Source organism: Mustelus asterias, chromosome 6 (genome assembly GCF_964213995.1).
Source record: "Mustelus asterias chromosome 6, sMusAst1.hap1.1, whole genome shotgun sequence".
NCBI lineage: Eukaryota > Metazoa > Chordata > Chondrichthyes > Carcharhiniformes > Triakidae > Mustelus > Mustelus asterias.
Window position 1 is genome coordinate 99,253,607 of NC_135806.1, and position 18,540 is coordinate 99,272,146.

Consider the following 18,540-nt stretch of genomic DNA (forward strand, 5'->3'; position numbering starts at 1 on the left):
TCTCACTCCAAGTCTTCTTTGCAAAGGGACATTCCACAACGAGGTGTGTGACCATCTCTTCCACCCCACAGCCACTTTAAGGGCATCATCCGCTGGTGCAAATACCTTGGGTGCACAAAAAGGATCTGGCAGGGAATGCCCTTCTCACCGCCAGCCAAGCTAGATCTTGATGCTTTTTGAAAGTTCTGGTGATGAGGCATTATGCCAAGTGATTCTGACAGTCTGTTCAGTCCTTTCACCAAAATTCCTTTATTTACAAGATCCAACAACACTATACAGAGTGCTCTCAGTATGCAGTCTACATCTAGGGTGCCAGAGGAACTGACACCTGGCTTTTGCTACCAAATAAACCTGTTGGACTTTAACCTGGTGTTGTGAGACTTCTTACTGTGTTTACCCCAGTCCAACGCCGGCATCTCCACATCACTTCTGTTTAAGTACAGGGCATGGAGCTCCCTGATTGGATCATCAATTTGGCCCGTAATCAGGGAGTTCATATTCAAACAGGTCAACCTCAATTGCCTGATTAAAGTTGGTACACTCCAGCACCTCCTTTTCCCTCGAGGCCTTGAGGACATTACATGCAGACCACTGCTTGATGGTCTTGTGATCAACAATGTTTTTCTGAACAAATTGTTCCATGGGGGTCAGGTGATTCCCAGCATGGTCTAACTACATAGAGCATTCCGCGGCAAAATGGCCAGAGCCATCTGCACAACACTGGAGACAGGTAGTACCTCAGTACACAGTGACACTTGGTGTTTATGTACCAAGGATCTATGCACAGGTTGATGCAGCCACACAAAGGTGGCCATCAGGATGAGGGTGGTGTTGGGTATATTCTTTCCTCCCTTATCCAGAGATTTGTGCATGGTGTCTCTTTGGACCCAATTCATCTTGGATCATCAGATAAACTTGAAGATAATTCAGGTGACTGCTATGGCTCAGGATTGGTGTACGGGCCAGACTTTTGCCATGTACAACAACCCCGAGACTACCTCACACCTGATGGCCAGGTTTTTGCCTACAATGGACAGGGAGCATTGCTTCCATATGCCCAGCTTCTGTTTTACCTTGGCAATACGCTTCTCACAGTTTTTGGTGCACGCCGTAGCCGCTCCAAACCATATCCCCAGCACCTTCAGGCTGTCAATCACAGAGGTCTTTCTATGCAACTTTTGGGCAGAGAAATCAGATCTTAACCACTCATTGCGTGAAAAGGTTTCTCCTCATAGGACAGCAGCATGGTGGCACAGTGGTTAGCACTTCTGTTTCACAACACCAGGGACCTGGGTTTGATTCTGGTCTTGAGTTACTGTCTGTGCGAAGTCTGCACGTTCTCCCAGGGTTTCCTCTGGGTGCTCTGGTTTCCTCCCACACTCCAAGATGTGCAGTTAGGTTGATTGGCCATGCTAAATTGCTCCATAGTGTCAGGGGGATGAGCAGGGTAAATATACGGGGTTACGGGAATAAGGCCTGGATAGGATTGTTGTTGGTGCAGGCTCGATGGGCCAGATGGCCTCTTTCTGCTCTGTTTCTATGGTTCATTCCTCCATTGCTTCTTTTGCCAATTATCTTAAATCTGTGCACTTTTTTTCTTGATCCTTCCATCATACATAACAACAATAACGACACTTCTCAAGTAATGCATTGGCTGTAATATATTCGAGACATCCTGCAGATGTAAAGAATCATAGAATCCCTACAGTGCAGAAGGAGGCTATTCAGCCCATCGAGTCTGCACCAACAACAATCCCACCTAGGCCCTATCCCTGTAATCACACATATTTACCCCGCTAATCCCTCTAACCTAGGCATCCCGGAACACTAAGGGGCAATTTAGCATGGCCAATGCAACTAACCCGCACATCATTAGACTGTGGGAGGAAATTGGAGCACCCGGAGGAAACCCACACAGACATAGGGAGAACGTACAAACTCCACACAGACAGTGACCAGTGACCCAAGCCGGGAATCAAACCCAGTGTGCTAACCACTGTGTCACCGGGCAAAAAGATTTCATGTAAATACAAGTTCTATTTTTTTAACCCTCTCACATGTAATGGAAGTTGCATGGACCTTCATTACCTCCAGGGAAATGTTTGCAAAAGGCTCCTTTCATGAACTTGATGCTGACTTGTTTTGGTGTACCTGGACTGTTTGGGCTACTGATGACAACTTCTCTCATTCAGCACATTTAGTTCAGTAATCATGCAACAAATATGACCAGTTTCTCTAACGATGTGATCAGACCTGGCTGAAAAACAGACAAGCAAACAAGTTTTCAGCCAATGACAAGTTTTTTTTATTGACCTGGCAAAGGAAAGTTGATAATTTAGTGTGTATTGATAAAGTTTGCCCTATTTTGTTGGGGATATTTCAGTTATTGGAAATATAAAACTTTTATTGCACTGACTATATCACTTATGGCTAAAGCTTCTTGACTTTTCCAGAACCACCACTGAAAAAGAAATGCCTGGCTTTGTACTTTATTGCAGAAACAAATATTAGTCTTTGAGAAGTGGTTGTCATTAATCTTTAGTATAGGTGTAGCAATAAAGGAACAACTCCTTGGGGAGCAGGGTTTTAGTGGTTGGTCTTTGTTATGAGACTCGGCAGTTTCTGCAGCAATATAATGGGTTATAGGTAATTGCAGGAAATGTTTTGTCACATAGTGTCCCAGTGGATATGCTTTTATTGTTTTTCACCCTGCAGTTTCTATTTTTTGGTGATTCTTGAGCTTATCGAGGTGAGGAATGTCAGCACCAGGGAACAGCACATATTTCCACTTTGAGCACCCAATGTCAGTATCAAGCATTTCCAGGTCAGCTATAATACAGACCAGATGGAGAGTGGAACTCTTTCTGTTCTCCCTCAATAACACCATAAGCCTAACCTCAGTAGGGCAATCATGACTTGTTTATTTTTCCATTTCGCACACCAGTCATTCAGTGACCTTTCTGAGGAAGATTGCCAACTTAATGCCAATTTGTTCCAATTTACAAGCAGCTTGTGCTATGGGTACGCAAACTGTTCTGACTTATTTCATGTCGAATGTTTACCTCCAGTAGAGAGAGGACATAATCATTATAATGATATGGTATCACTGTGACCTGGTCTTAAGCACTAGTCCCAGGAGTGAAAGGTTGATACCTAACCATTGCATATAGATCATTGATGGAATTCAAGCGAACTTCTTTAAAAAAAAGTAACTTCAGCAGGATCTGAAACTATTGTACCATATCAACCTATGCATTGTTTCCAGATGTATCACAGCTTGGTATGGCACCTGCTTTGACCAAGACTGCAAGAAACTACAAAGTGTTGTAAAAATAGCCCAATCCATCAAACAAACTAGTTTCCCATCCATTGACTCTGTCTACTCTTCCCGCTGTCTCAAAAAGCAGCCAGCATAATCAAGGACCCCATGCACCCTGGAAATTCTCTCTTCCATCTTCTTCCATCAGGAAAATGATACAAAAGTCTGAGAACATGTACCAACTGACTCAAGTATAGCTTCTTCTCTGCTGCCATCAGAAGTTTGAGTGGACCTACCAAATATTAAGCTGATCTTTCTCCACATCCCATCTGTAACTGCAATGCTATATTCTACACCCTCTCCTTCTCCCCTATGTACAATATGAATCACAGAATCCCTACAGTGCAGAAGGAAGCCATTTGGCCCATCGAGCCTGCACTGACAACAATGCCACCCAGGCCCTATAGCCTTAGCCCCTGTTAATCCCCTGACACTAAGGGGCAATTTAGTATGGCCAATCGACCTAACCTAACAATTTAATGGCCTAATCAACCCAACCTAACAATTTCCTCCCACACTCCACATCTTTGGAGTGTGGGAGGAAATTGGAGCACCTGGAGGAAACCCATGCAGACACGGGGAGAATGTGCAAACTCCACACAGACTGTGACCAAGGTTGGAATTGAACCTGGGGCCCTGGAGCTGTGAAGGAGCAGTGCTAACCACTGTGCTACCATGCTGTCCCACAGTACGAACGGTATTTTTTATCTGAATAGCGCACGAAACAATACTTTTCACTATATCCCAATACATGTGACAATAATAAATGAAAAAAGCGTGGAAAGCTCTGATTGCACTTGTCTAAATAGCAGGTGAGGAACTGAAGCTGGAATGTCACATGTAGCCTCCCATTTACAGTTCAGCAATATGTTACATGATTCCAAACGGAGCAGATACACCCGTCTCTAGCCAGATCTACTTTGTACACCAGAATTGCATCAAATGATCTGCCCAACGGGCCCAGCTCAGTGGCTCTTGCAGTATCCCAACAGTGAGGATTGACAGGTTGAATCTCAGCCATTGATTCAACTTTGATCTTGCCTGTCCTTATTGGGCCACTTATCAATTCATAGCCAGTCTGCGACATGGAACATCATGCCTGCAAGGGAAGTCATCAATCTCAGAGGAGTGAAAAGTCAACTGGCAGCAGCCGTTTATTGTGGAAAAATTGGCTGGTGTTTGATTGTGGAGTTGCATTGATGTTGACTGTGGAGAAATCCATGACCCAAGCCATCTGGTAGCTGAAGAAGGAAGCCTGGCAGCAAGAGACAGGAATTGGGCAATATAAATGTTTTAAAAAATCATTAAAACATGTAAATTAACAGCATTTTGCAATTGCTGTGGTCCAGCATAGACAAAGTTGCAGTGAACCTGAATCAAAAGATTGGCCAGCTTAACTGAAAGTATATTTGTCAGCAGTGAGGATTAAAAATGACGGGTTCTTTAATAGGTGGGAATTTGACTCTTCCGCACTCTGGTTCAGGTGGTAAAAGTGCAAATCTTACTCTGATGTATTGAATCTCCAGACAGCATGCAAAACCTGTCCTCTAAATAATTTGGAAATATCTATTGAAGCCAATGGTCTTCATCTTTCCATCTAAAGTTTATTTTTTAGTATTTTTTTTGATTCAATGTTTTGTATTGTTCATTTATTTTGCTCAGGGATGACTTTGAATGATCAGGAGTAGAATGTAGATTGAAATATATTATAATGGAATATAAAAAAACAACGACCTTAAAAGGGTCACTCACACCTCTAACAGATCATATTCAGAAAGCATTAAAGCGGAACTTGTATAATTTAATACATGGCAATAAAGTATATTTAGCAATTATATTACTTTAGGAGGAAAGGTGAAGTTAGCAGGTTGTCCATTTAGATCCCCTTTCTCCTAGCTAACTCCGAGTTGTTTCTGAAATCTAATAATGTGGAGATGCCGGCGTTGGACTGGGGTGGGCACAGTAAGAAGTCTCACAACACCAGGTTAAAGTCCAACAGGTTTATTTGGAATCACGAGCCTTGGGAGCACTGCTCCTTCATCAGGTGAATGGAGAGGTAGGTTTCACAAACATGGCATTTATAGACAGAGACTCGGTTGCAAGATAATTGTTGGAATGTGAGTCTTTCCAGGTAATCAAGTCTTTATACAATGTGAGTGGAGAGAGTGGTGATCACAGGTCAAAGCGGTGTGAATTGTCTCAAGCTAGGACAGTGAGTACGTTGATTACCTGAAAAGACTTGCATTCCAACATTATCTTGCAATTGAGTCTTTGTCTATATATGCCGTGTTTGTGAAACCTACCTCTCCACTCACCTGATGAAGGAGCAGCGCTCCGAAAGCTCGTGATTCCAAATAAACCTGTTGGATTTTAACCTGGTGTTGTGAGATTTCTTACTAAAATCTAATAATAATGAATTCCTTCAGAATCCAGTAACTTCCTTTTTGAAACCCCATAACATTTACTGGACAGCCACATGCACTGACTAAGGTGAACTTGACTTAGTATCATAGTGTAAAATGGGTAAAAGAGACAACCCAATTACATCTCCATTGGTTTTTATTTTCATATTGAAGATAAAAATCACAAGAAATATAATTGGGATGTTGATTCCCTATCACACATTATATACTATTGCGGAAAATCAAAATCTACTCCGTTGTTTCTTCAATTTGTTAATCACTGTTTGGTTGCAGCAATTCTGCATGAACTTCCTGTTTACATTAGTTTTTCTTATCTCAAATCCATGCTCCTACTTCTGGATTTCTCAATACAGCAGCAAAAAAACATCTATTTCTAACCTCTTTGCAATTTGTAAAGCTTTTCTCAAGCCTTCCCTTATTCTCCTGTTCTCAAAAATAAAAGCAGTCCCAGGGTACATAAGGACTACATTGTAAATGTATGTTGTAGTGTTTATAACTACGAAATCTAATTTAGACTTTACTAACTTGGGTTTAGATGAGACCGAAAATGAAGTGGAAATAGGTTATAACCATCATCAAAACTCAGAGATTAGATTGCTGCCAATAAATGACTCCAGGTATCTGTTGTGTCTTTTTAATACTGAACATTGTTCATTTACCAAGGGTCGTGTTCAGCTTTGGGTTCACTCCTCTGAGTCCACAATGGTTGCTGGTGCAGTTGCCAGCTGCTGTTGGAGTATATGCCAGGTGCATGATGGTGTTCATGCTGAATGATTAATGATTGTAATTAGTCCAAATTTATCAAAAATAATTTGCAGTTGGTTCTAAAAATTCTATTATTAGTATATTTTATGTACATTTAAATTGTGAGTACCTAGCTGCCTTCTTCAAGGGTCATCAACTGTTTTATTAAAATTAGGAATATATTCAAAATGCTGTGTCTAATAGGACATTTGAGGAGTCAATCTGGAGACAATGTTGGTTCAGTAATAAAATTCTCTTGCCTATCTTCAACACAGTTGATAAATACAGTATGATTGAGAAACTAGGTAATTTGATATGGGTGTTAAGAAATGTCCTGATGATATGAACAGTTGCACATTAATGGTGCACCGGAAAGTCTTTTTATTATACAGGCAGGCTGTTTAATTTGGTGAATTCAATTAGGAAGTACACCAGTGAGAGGATGCAACTGGGACGTGGGCTTGATTCTTGATTCCAGTCCAGCGTGCCTTTGCTGGATGCAACTGCCGGGTCCATTATGAAACAGGTTTGGACAATTTGATAGTCTCATTCCAGTTCCCAATGGGAATGGACCAGAAACAAATACAACCACCTAACCCCCCCCCCCCCCCCCCCCCGCCCCCCGCCCCCCGCTCCGCACCATTTGTACTAATTGGCATTAAATTAGCAATTAGAATTTAATTTGGAAATTTCCAATCTCACACAGTTGGCCTGTATCTTGGCTGCGTGATTTGATGCCTAACCACACAAGGAGGCAAAAACAACAAGAAGGCTTCACCTCAGATTGGTTCAGTTTGTGCTGACAATAATTGAGCATGCAGAGATCACTTAAATTTAATCTAAAGTGTGACATTTGGGATTTCATAAAAGATAGAAAATGAGGATTAAAACCAGAGCCAAAAGCAGCATCTCTTTGGCTCGATAGTTAAATATCCATTTGTATGGATCAAGCCCATCTCAGGTTTGATCCCTAGTCTGTGCGTAGTTAGCAGATTTCAGTTTAGGTGATGATGGGGCATTTTAATGGCCTTAATGCCTTGGAATAGGGAATAAAACACAGCTGACTTATATCTAGCTTCCTTATTAGAAAGAAAGAAGGTAAAATTAATCTCAGGTAGCAGTGTAAAATGGGTGCTAGAAAATTGACTAATACGTCCGTTTCTTTTCTATTCACGTCACTTCATTATTTCCCATTTGGCACTATCCACACAAGACAACTATTAAATGTGTATGAATGTAGGGTGAGGACAGCATCAGGGTTGACAGGTGTTCACTTTCCACAATCTACTGATATTCAGATGCAATGGCACAATGTGTAGTGGGTCAAGAACCCATTGGAATCTGAAGTGCGGTTTTTCTTGGCTCAATGGCATTGACATCCCTTTACTGGGTTGACTATATGCATCTGTCAATGAGTTGCTCCCCATTTGCATGGTCAGAATGGCTCAGGAAATAATTGCTTGTGCTGTCTGGAGGAAGTGAAAACATAGGAGGAAGATGTTGGAAGGCTGCCCTCCAGTTTTCGGACTCTTCCTGGTGTCGCGCTACAGGCTCTATGAAGAAGAAGGGAGCTGCTGTTTCAAGAAGAGGCCAGAAACCCTGACTAAGATGCGTGGAGGTTGGCAGGGTTGCGAGCAGCAGGAGTATGTTTACCTGGATACAGTGTCACAAAACAGTTTAATTATGTCAATAGGTCGGGCAGGGTGAGTGGTATATGTTGGGATGGTGTTGATCACAGCACGTGTTTGCTAAAGAAGTCTTTTTAGTCTTCTGTATATTAACAGCAAGTCTTTATTAACTACTATTAATTAGAAACAAATATACAGTAATGGGTACAGGCATAGAGCTATCTCCATCTTAGCTCTTAACTCGTCTCTGGCCAACACCGCACTGCGCCTAGATCCAGGTGCCTTCTTATATCCCTGAGTGGGCAGTGCTGCACTCAATCCCACATTAACCCTATTTGTGTCAGAACTTTATACTACACCTCCCCAAGTCTGTCTCTCATGGATGTAGAGTTACATAAGTTTACTTCAAGTCTTACGTTGTCATAAGTCCTATGCATTAAAGTCATTGTTACAACATTAATACCATTCCAACATTATTAAGTTCAAAGCATTAACAAAATCCTCAGTACCCCATTCCACTCCTTCACGTCCTTGGAGTTAGAGGTTCAAGCAGTCTGGAGGCTTTATAACCCTTACATATCTGATTCGCTGTTCTATCGGGAGAGTGCCAGGCTCGTTGATTCTGGTTCTTGGTGTGACTTGGAGGTTGGTCTGGCATTTGATTATCCTCAAGAAGAGTCCCCCGCCGTGCAATGGAGAGAGACAGTATAGAGAGAGTGGAGCCTCCCGCTGTTGCGTCTAACTGTCCCCTGTGACATGAAAATCTAGTAGGACCGGGGTTGGTCCTTGTTCTGTCGGAGGGCCTTGTCACTCTGTGATGCACACCTTTCCTATTAACATGGCGGCAGATAATCAGTTCACTATTGAACCCATTTCTAGCATGTCTTCTTCAATGCTGTGCTCTTGCCTTTTGAACCCTAGCAAAATCCATAGTTGTTTTATTTATTTGTTCATGGGATGTGGGCATCGTTAGCCAGACCTGCATTTATTGCTCTCGAGAAGGTGGTGGTCAGCTTCCTTCTTGAACCAATGCAATCCAAGTGGTGCAGATACATCAAAGGTGCTGTTAAGAATTGAATTCCAGGATTTTGACCCAGTTATAGTGAAGGAATGGTGATATAGTTCAAAGTCAGGATGGTGTGTGACTTGGAGGGAAACTGTCACATGGTGGTGTTCCTATGCATCTGCTGCTTTTGTCCTTCTAGGTGTTAGAGGTTGTGAGTTTGAAAGGTGTTGTCAGTGAATTCTTGGTGAGTTGCTGCAGTGCATCTCGTAGATGGTACACACTGCTGCCACTGTGCATCAGTGATAGAGGGAGTCAATGTATAAAGGTGATGAATGGGGTGCCAATCAAACAGGCTGCTTTCTGATGGATGGTGTTGAGCTTGTGTGTTGCAGGAGCTGCACTCACCCAGGCAAGGGGAGAGTATTCCATTACACCCTGGTTCATATTTTGTTGACAGTCTTTGGGGAGGCAGGAGGTGGGTTACTCACCACAGAATTCAAAACTTCTGATCTGCTCTTGTAGCTACAGTATTTATATGGTTTGTCCAGTGCAGTTTCTGGACAATGGTAACCATCTGGATGTTGATAGTGGGGGAATTCAGCAATGGTAATACCATTGAATGTCAAGGGGGGAAAGTTAGATTCCCCCTTGTTGCAAATGGCTTTTGCTTGACATTTATGTAGTGCAACTTATCAGTCCAACCCTGATATTGTCCAGGTCTTGCTGCATGTGGACACAAACTACTTCAGTATCGGGGGAATCGCAAATGGTGCTGAAACATTGTGCAGTCATCAGCGGACTTCCCACTTCTGACCTTATGATGAAAGGAAGATCATTGATGAAGCAGCTGAATATGGTTGTGCCCCAAGGAACTCCTGCAGCAATGTTCTGGGATGAGATGATATACCTCCCAAGAACCATAACCATGTTCCTTTGTGCTAGATATGGGTGATGATGGTCACTTCAAGACCAGACTTAATAAGGGTCACAATGTTTGAGCAACCAACCAACACCTAGCGAGGAGAATCTCTTTAGAGGGAGTTTTCCTAGTTAGAAAGAGTATACTATGGACTAGCTCAAAATGTGCAGCTGAAGGAGCTACCTTGTAAATTAAGTTTATATGTTCAATTAAGAAGCCTCAAGGAATATACCTTCACAGTGTAACTCAAATCAGTTGGGGGGTTTCCCCTGATTTCCACAGACTTCAGTTTTATAAGGACTCCTTGATGCCACACTCGACCAAGTGATACGGCAGTCACTCTCACCTCTGGAATTTAACTCTTTTTTCCAAGTTTGAAGCTGAGTGACACTGGTGGAACCCAAACTAAGCATCAGTGAGCAGGTTATTGCTGAGTAAGTGCCGGTTGATTGCCCTGTCATTAACCCCGTCCATCACTTTACTGATGATCGAGAATGGGCTGGTGGGGTGGTAATTGGCCTGGCTGGATTTAGCCTGCTTTTTGTGGATAGGAAACATCTGGGCAATTTTCCACATTGCCAGGTAGATGCCAGTGTTGTAGCTGGACTAGAACAGCTTGACTAGGGGTATTCTGGAACAACATTTTCAGTAACGTTGCCAGAATGTTGTCAGGGCCTGAGTTTTTGCAGTTTCCAGTGAATCAAATTGGCTGAAGGCTGGCATCTGTGATGCTGGGAACCTTAGGAGGTGGCCAAGGTGAATCATCCACCTGGCCTTTTTTCTGGTTGAAGTTGGTTATAACTGCTTCAACCTTATCTTTTGGACTGATGCAGAGATTTGTGGAGCCTATTAGTTGTTTAATTGTCCACCACCATTTATAACTGGATGGAGCAGGATTGCAGAGCTTAGATCTGATCCACTGGCTGTGCAATCACTTAGCTCTGCCTAGCATTGCTGCTTCTGCTGTTTGGCATGCAAGTAGTCCTGTGTTGTAACTTCACCAGTTTGGCAGCAGGTATGCCTGATGCTACTCCTGGCATGCCCCCCTGCACTCTTCATTGAATGAGGGGTGACCTCCCTGCTTTATGGTAATTGTAGAATGTGGAATATGCTGGGCCGTGAGGTTACAGATTGTTGTTGAATTAAATTATCCTGCTGCTGATGACAACAGCTTTTTAAATTTATTCATTTGTGGGACATGGGCGTCGCTGGCTGGCCAGCATTCGTTGCCCATCCCTAGTTGCCTGAGTACAGTTGAGAGTCAACCACACAGCTGTGGCTCTGGAGTCACATGTAGGCCAGACCAGGTAAGGACAGCAGATTTTCTTCCCTAAGAAACGTTAGTGAACTGGGTGTTGACAATCGAGAATGATTTTATGGTCACCAGTTGATTCTTAATTCCAGATATTTTTTATTGAATTCAAATTCCACCATCTGCCGTGAACATTAGCCGCATTTCTAGATTAATAGTCTAGCAATAATACCACTAAGCCATCACCTCCTCTTATGGATAATCAGTTTTGAGTTGCTAGATCGGTTCAGAGTCTATCCTGTCTAGCATGCTGGTTGTGCCATAGAACATCATGGGTGGTATCCATCTGAAGCCAGGCCAGGATGTTAAATTTGAACAAAAGAATTATGACAGTGTGAGGGCAAATTGGCTGAGATAGTTTGGGAAAATCATTAAAAGGTATGACAGTACATAGACAATGGGTAGTTTATAAAGAATTATTACATAATTTACACCAACTATACATTCCTCCAAGCCACAGAAACCCAAAAAGAAAAGCCAGTCAACTGTGGCTAACAAAGCAGGTTACAGATTGTATGAGGTTAAAAGAAAAGGCCTAAAAAGTGGCAGAAATAGTAGTAACCCTCAGGATTGGGAGGATTTTAGAATACAGTAAAGGAGGACCAAGAAAATGGTAAAGAAAGGGAGAATTGAATGTGAACATAAACTAGCAAAAAACATAAAAATGGATTGTAAAGGTTTCTGTAAGTACACAAAAAGTAAACGTTTGGCTAAGACTAATGTGGGTCCACTACAGGCTGAATCTGGAGAATTTACAATGGATGCCAGAATTTACATTGTTTAAGCAGGTACATGCCTGACCCAAAATTATGTGAGAAGATGTCAAGAGCGCATCCCCACATCTTTGCACATTTGATTTGATTTATTATTGTCACATTGGGAGACAGTGAAATGTATTGTTTCTTGCGCGCTATACAGACAAAACACACCATCCATAGAGGACATAGGGGAGAAGGAAAGGAGAGGGTGCAGAATGTAATGTTACAGTCATAGCTAGGGTTTAGAGAAAGGTCAATTTAATATATGGTATGTTCATTCAAAGGTCTGATGGCAGAAGGGAAGCAACTGTTCTTGGGTTGAGTTGCACGATAATTTTGTTGGCAGGCACATGTGGGAGTCAACAGCAGGCCTGCCAACTATTGATCATGATGTGCATCTGACGAAGGGGCAGCGCTCCGAAAGCTTATGGTATTTGCTACCAAATAAACCTGTTGGACTTTAACCTGGTGTTGTGAGACTTCTTACTGAACTATTGATCAGCCAGCTAAGGCAATCAAAAGGGCAATTGACTGGAATATAATGTTTCCCGTGCAATTTATATGTAGGTGCATGGGCTACATGGACAGGCGGCTGTCCTGTTTTCCCATTTTTCTCATCCAAGGGCAGGTTAAAAGGGAGCTGGAGCATTGACTGTGGATTGTTATGATTTCAAGTGATTTTGCTTTAGTCTTGAGATTTCAGCCCTTTGCCTCTATTTTTTTCTGAAGAACTTGCTTTCTTAGCCTTGTGCTGAGGACTCTTTTGTTCTGTTAACTCTGTTGGAGCATTCCTGTGCATTGCAACCATCAGTGCATGGGGCATTGCCATCTGCATCTGAGCAGATTGTGTATTCTGCTGAGCGCACCTCTTCTGTGGAGGAAGAGAGAGGCTGAAGGGAGAAGGGGCTAGGTGTCTGCAGGAGAGACCTGTGGAGGGGAACTGCAGGCATTGGGAGTGCAGGGCCAGCAGGGAGCGCAAGGCAGGTGGCACTGAGGAAGATGCCAATATCCTGCTGCCAGAGTGTAGAGGCAGCAATCCAGTTACCTGAACATGTCTGAGGTCCAGTGCTATAGAAGGCTCCATCTTGCGAAGGCTGCCATAACATCATTATGCCGCATAACTGGGCCAGAGATCGCCTCCAACAGTACGGGTGGACACCCAATGCCAATGTCTGTGTAGGTCACAGCAGCGCTCAATTTCTATGCATCGGGATCATTCCAGAGGTCAATGGGGAATCTGTGTGGAGTGTTCCAATTAGTTCTCCATTGCTGCATGAAGCTCGCAACTGATGCTCTGTTCAGACGGGCCCTCATATTCATCATTATGGGACAGATGAAGCAAGCCAGACTGAGTGAGCTTCACAACTATTGCCATAGATGGTACCCATGTGGCCATCAATTCTCCAGTGGGTCAGTGAGGTGTCTTTATGAAGAGGAAGGATTACCACTCCATGAATGTGCCGATAGTATGCGACCACAGGACTCAGATTCAAGTCTGTGTAAGGTATCCAGGCAGCTCCCAAGATACATTCATTCTGTGACACTCCCAGGTGCCAAGGCTGTTTGTGGCTCCAGCTCGGCTGGATGGTTGGTGACAAAGGCTATCGTTGAAAAGGTGGCTCATGAGGCTATTATAGCACTTAGGACAGAGGCGAAAGAGAGGTACAGTTGGTGTCATGCCTCCATAATGGCAGTGGTTGAGAGGACAATAGGGTGCTGAAGATGAAGTTATACTGCCTAGGCTGTTCTAGAGGTGCCCTGCAATACCCTCCAGAATACACGTTGCTTATCATTGTGGTCTGCTGCACTCTTCATAATCTGTCACTAGCAAGGAGGAGCTAGCAGGGAGAGCAAGGCAGGTGGCACTGAGGAAGATGAAGCCGGCACCTATGGAAAACATAAAGCACACTCAGGGCATTAAAAAAAATCTTGATTTATATTTTTGCCAGCAAGGAACAAAACATAAAATGGTTGCCACAGTTACATGAAAACAACATACTACACTGAAGAAATGAATGGATGCGATCTGTGAAAACTCCAAGCTGTGCTTGCTGTGCCTTTATCCTATGCTTGCAAGTGCTAAGTCTTGGTGCACCCTCTTCTCGCTGACAGTGCTAGTGGAGGCAAGTTGCTGACTCTGCTGTTTTGTCAGCCCTAATGACCTGGGCAGTTGTCCTCTGGCCAGCGAGGCCTGAGCTCGTCCAGCAACATGGCTGGGCACTCGTCAGTCATGGGGTCTTAGAAGATGCCACTGTCACTGACGGACGGGCAAAGGAGCTGCGGCCCTCATCCAGAGCACCGTGAGAGAAGCACACAGAAACGACAAGCAGATTGCCTGTCAGCACGAGGTAGGTTTGGATCTTCCTGTTCATCCATGATGGACAGGCGCCTCGCAGGTCATTGCTAGTGTGTGGGCTTGCCGGTCCAAACACAACCCTGTTGACCCCTGATTGATTGCCTGGAACTTCCTCTCCATGAGATTTGCCATTCTCTCAATGGAGGAATCTGTGCACTTGGGTCAACGCAGTGAGCATGCTCCACCATGGCTTCTCCATGACAGAAAGCAGACCCTCAAGGATCTCCACCAGATCATGCCACGCACCTACTGTACATCCAGCATCTGCACCAGTTGGAAGACTATAGATGCTCTTCATGTGCCTCTGACTCAACGTGGTCCTCATTTCCAGCTGAGCTGCAGCTGCCGGTGCCCAGAGCATGTTCTGCCTCTGCCAGCTCTTTGTGCAAGTGTGACATGCCCTCCGCACTGCGTGCCACCATCTGAACTAAGGAACTAATGGACATTGATGTGCTTGTTTTTACACTGGTGCCTGTTAGCCAGAGAGGGTGTAAACAAATGGATTTATCTGTGGTTCCTACTCAGGTGTCAAGGCAGAGTCCTCCAAGTTCCAGCAACCTCTGGAGGATGGTGCATCTGAGGGAGGAAGGCAAAATGTCAATAGTCAATGTGCATGCTAGGTGGCCTGGTGAGATTGAGGGTAACTGCATCATCGAGGCATTGCTATTTCTGGATTTCTGGGGACTCTTGCTTCAAATTTCTCATTTGAGATGAGATGAGCCTACATTGTTTGCACTCTCCACCAGTTTTGCAACTGTCCATTGAACTCTTACCTTGCTCCAACACTCCTCTCCATAACCTGAGGGCCTTCCTCGATGCTCGCACCCGAGGGTGTCCATCTCAGATTTGCTCAGTATAAGCTGTACGTCTGAGCCTCCAGTTTAGAGGCAAGTACTTTTTTCACTCTGGGCTTCGTCACATAATATATTGGCATGGATTAAGGATGGGCAAACAGGCAGAAAATAGACAGTCAAAATAAACAGGTCGTTCACACATTGGCAATCTGTGGCTATTGGGGTACTGCAGGGATCAGTGTGAGCCCAAGCTGTTGACAACATATATAAATGATTTGGATGTGTGGACCAAATGTAATATTTCCAAGTTCACAGATGACATAAGGCTAGGTGGAAATGTATGTTGTGAGGAAGATGCAAAGTGGCTTCAAGACAATTTGTACAGACATAAGTGAGTGGGCAAGAACAGCAGATGGAATATAATGTGAAGAAATGTGAGATTATTGACTTTGGTAGGATGGACTTTTCATTACTTCTGTGCAAAGCATTTCTTAAATGCTGAGAGATTAGAAAGTGTAGATGTACAAAGGGACTTGATGTCCTTGTCAATAAGTCACTGAAGGCAGCATCTGCAGAAAGCTATTCAGAAGCTTAATGGAATGTTAGCCTCTATTGCAAGAGGATTTGAGTGTAGAAGTAGCAAAGACCTACTTGTATAGAACCTTGATTAGACCGCACTTGGGAGTATTGTGTGCACTTTGGGTCCCTTTACCTTAGGAAGAATATTATTAACATAGAGGGAATGCAACAAAGGTTCACCAGACTTGTTACCGGGATGGCAGGACTGTCTAATGAAAAGAAAAAGGGCAAACTGAGCCTATATTCTCTAAAGTGTCTAAGAATGAGAGGTGATCTCATTGAAATCTACAAAATACTTAAAGGGGAGATATGGGTAAGATGTTTCACCCGGTTGGAAGTCTAGAGCAAGGGGACACAATTTCAAAATAAGAGAGAAGCCATTTAGGACCAAGATGATGAAGAAATTCTCAGAGGGTTGTGAATCTTTGGAATTCTGTACCCCTGGAGGGCTGTGGAAGCTCAGTCACTGAGCATGTTTAAAGTAGAGATTGGCAGAATACTAAATAGCAATGACATAAAAGGATATGGGGATAGTGTGGGAAAAAGGTATTGAAGTGGAAGATCAGCCATGATTGTATTAAATGGTGGAGCAGGTTGGATAGGCTGAATGGACTACTACTGCTCCTACGTTCCTAATTTGCTATTGTCAATGTGAATGTGGGACTTTGTCTCTACAAGGACTGTGGGATGGTCACTGCGACCAACACTGTCACAGCGGATAAAATTTCATCCTCAATATCTCTGCCCACCTCTGAAGAATGGCTCCTTTGGACGGGCAGCAGGGTTTAACCTGTTCATGGAACATTGTAGTTCAGCAGTGAGTGGGACAAAACAGACAGTTGTCAAGCAGAGCCATTGCTGGTGCTGTGCTGCCCAATATATTTTAAGGCCCAGGCCTTATTTGAATTGTTTTAATGAGATGTACTCTGGTGCTCCGGTAGAGCTCTCACTGGGGAGAGCAGGAAGTTGGCTGGTTCTTACTTGGGCTTGTAGGAATGGCTGGTCAGGGCGCTATTGCCATGCACTGACTTGTGGCGTGATTGAGTATTTTTACATTCTTGCTTCTCCTGGATCCAAAAAAATAAAGGATAGTCGTTTCCATTGTTTTTTAGGCAGTCTCCAGCAATCTCATGATGGTTAAGTTGCTCAATGATGGTACAAACTTGTGGAGATTGGTCCCTTTACATGCATTCAAAATTCAATTGGAATCCCATGTCTGTCAAAAGGATCATTATTCAAATATTATACGTAGCCTCATGCCTGAATTTGATGGGCACTCTAGCCATCTACTTAAAGGCCCCTGCCAGGATGATGGTAACTGGAGCACCGACCTAAGGGGGCCGAATAGGTTTTCATTCAAGTCGCAAGCCACTGCCACCTTATGGGTGGCTTGTCACTTCCTCCGGGTGCTCCGGTTTCCTCCTACAGTCCAAAAGACGTGCTGATTAGGTGCATTGGCCATGCTAAATTCTCCCTCAGTGTACCCGAACAGGTGCCAGAGTGCGGCGACAAAGGGATTTTCACAGTAACTTCATTGCAGTGTTAATATAAGCCTACTTGTGACACTAATAAATAAACTTAAACAAGCTTAAACTTAATGTATGCTGGATATCATTAAAATTGGCTCTAGAGCCTTCAGTTGAGGAAGGGGGAAAATTGGAGAGGAGAATCAAAAGTGGTTTAATTAAATAAAAAAGGATGAAGAGGAACAAGTAGTGGTATGTTAGTGAGACTGTTCTGCTGAGTGCATTATGAATTTTTAAAGCAGCTTGAAGAATATCATTAATGGTCACTCTCTGCTAAGAAGGAACATTGAGCTCAGTATTGGCATCTCCCACAACTAAAATCATGAACCGCTTGAATGAAAAGTATAATATATATTATTTTTCCATTGCAATGAGCATACTTTGGGAAATGACTTATGTCTCATTGGATAGCACCGTGTCCTTTTGGCTTTCACTACTGGCAGTTCATTTACCCTGACGGTGTTATTTTTAATTCTATTTCCGTTAGTTTATTTGTTCATTACTTCTGTTAATAAGATGTGCTAAGCTAGATTAAAATTACTTACAGTAATTACTTACAGATTAATTAAAATTAAAATTAAAATAGATAAATTAAACAAATTAAAACACAGAAGAAATAAGGAACAAAATAGAAAGCAAAGTATAATGGATCAGGGAGTGGAATGAGCCTCCAAGTTGTGACATATATCTGAATCAAGCTTGGTTAGATATGATCAATGCCTATGTTCTAGCTTGCTGCATAGGTTTCAAGTGAAATTAGTTTAGGCAGTCACGATCCAGTTCTTTGTAGTTGAATCCACAATGCAAAACTCTTGTCAGTTGACATTAAATTCGACTATCTCTCAGACAGGGACAACAGGATGTTTTTGTCAGAAATGGAAGCACCAATGCAGCATGTGATGTGCTCACAAAATGGAGGGTAAGTATTTCTGCTGGGCAAGAGTGGAGGCAGTAAGAAGGGCGACTCAGCATCTAATCATGATATACATCGCTCAGGAATATGTGTAACAAACACCAAATGAAGTAATTGGAAACATTTTCTATTGCCTCAAGCCTATGTACCTAATTGATAAGCATATAATACACTGGAAAAATACTTACAATGTTTTCGAACATCCTATGGGAGCCTACTTTAATGACTGTTGTCAATAGATGCACTTTGTTGCTAAGCCAATC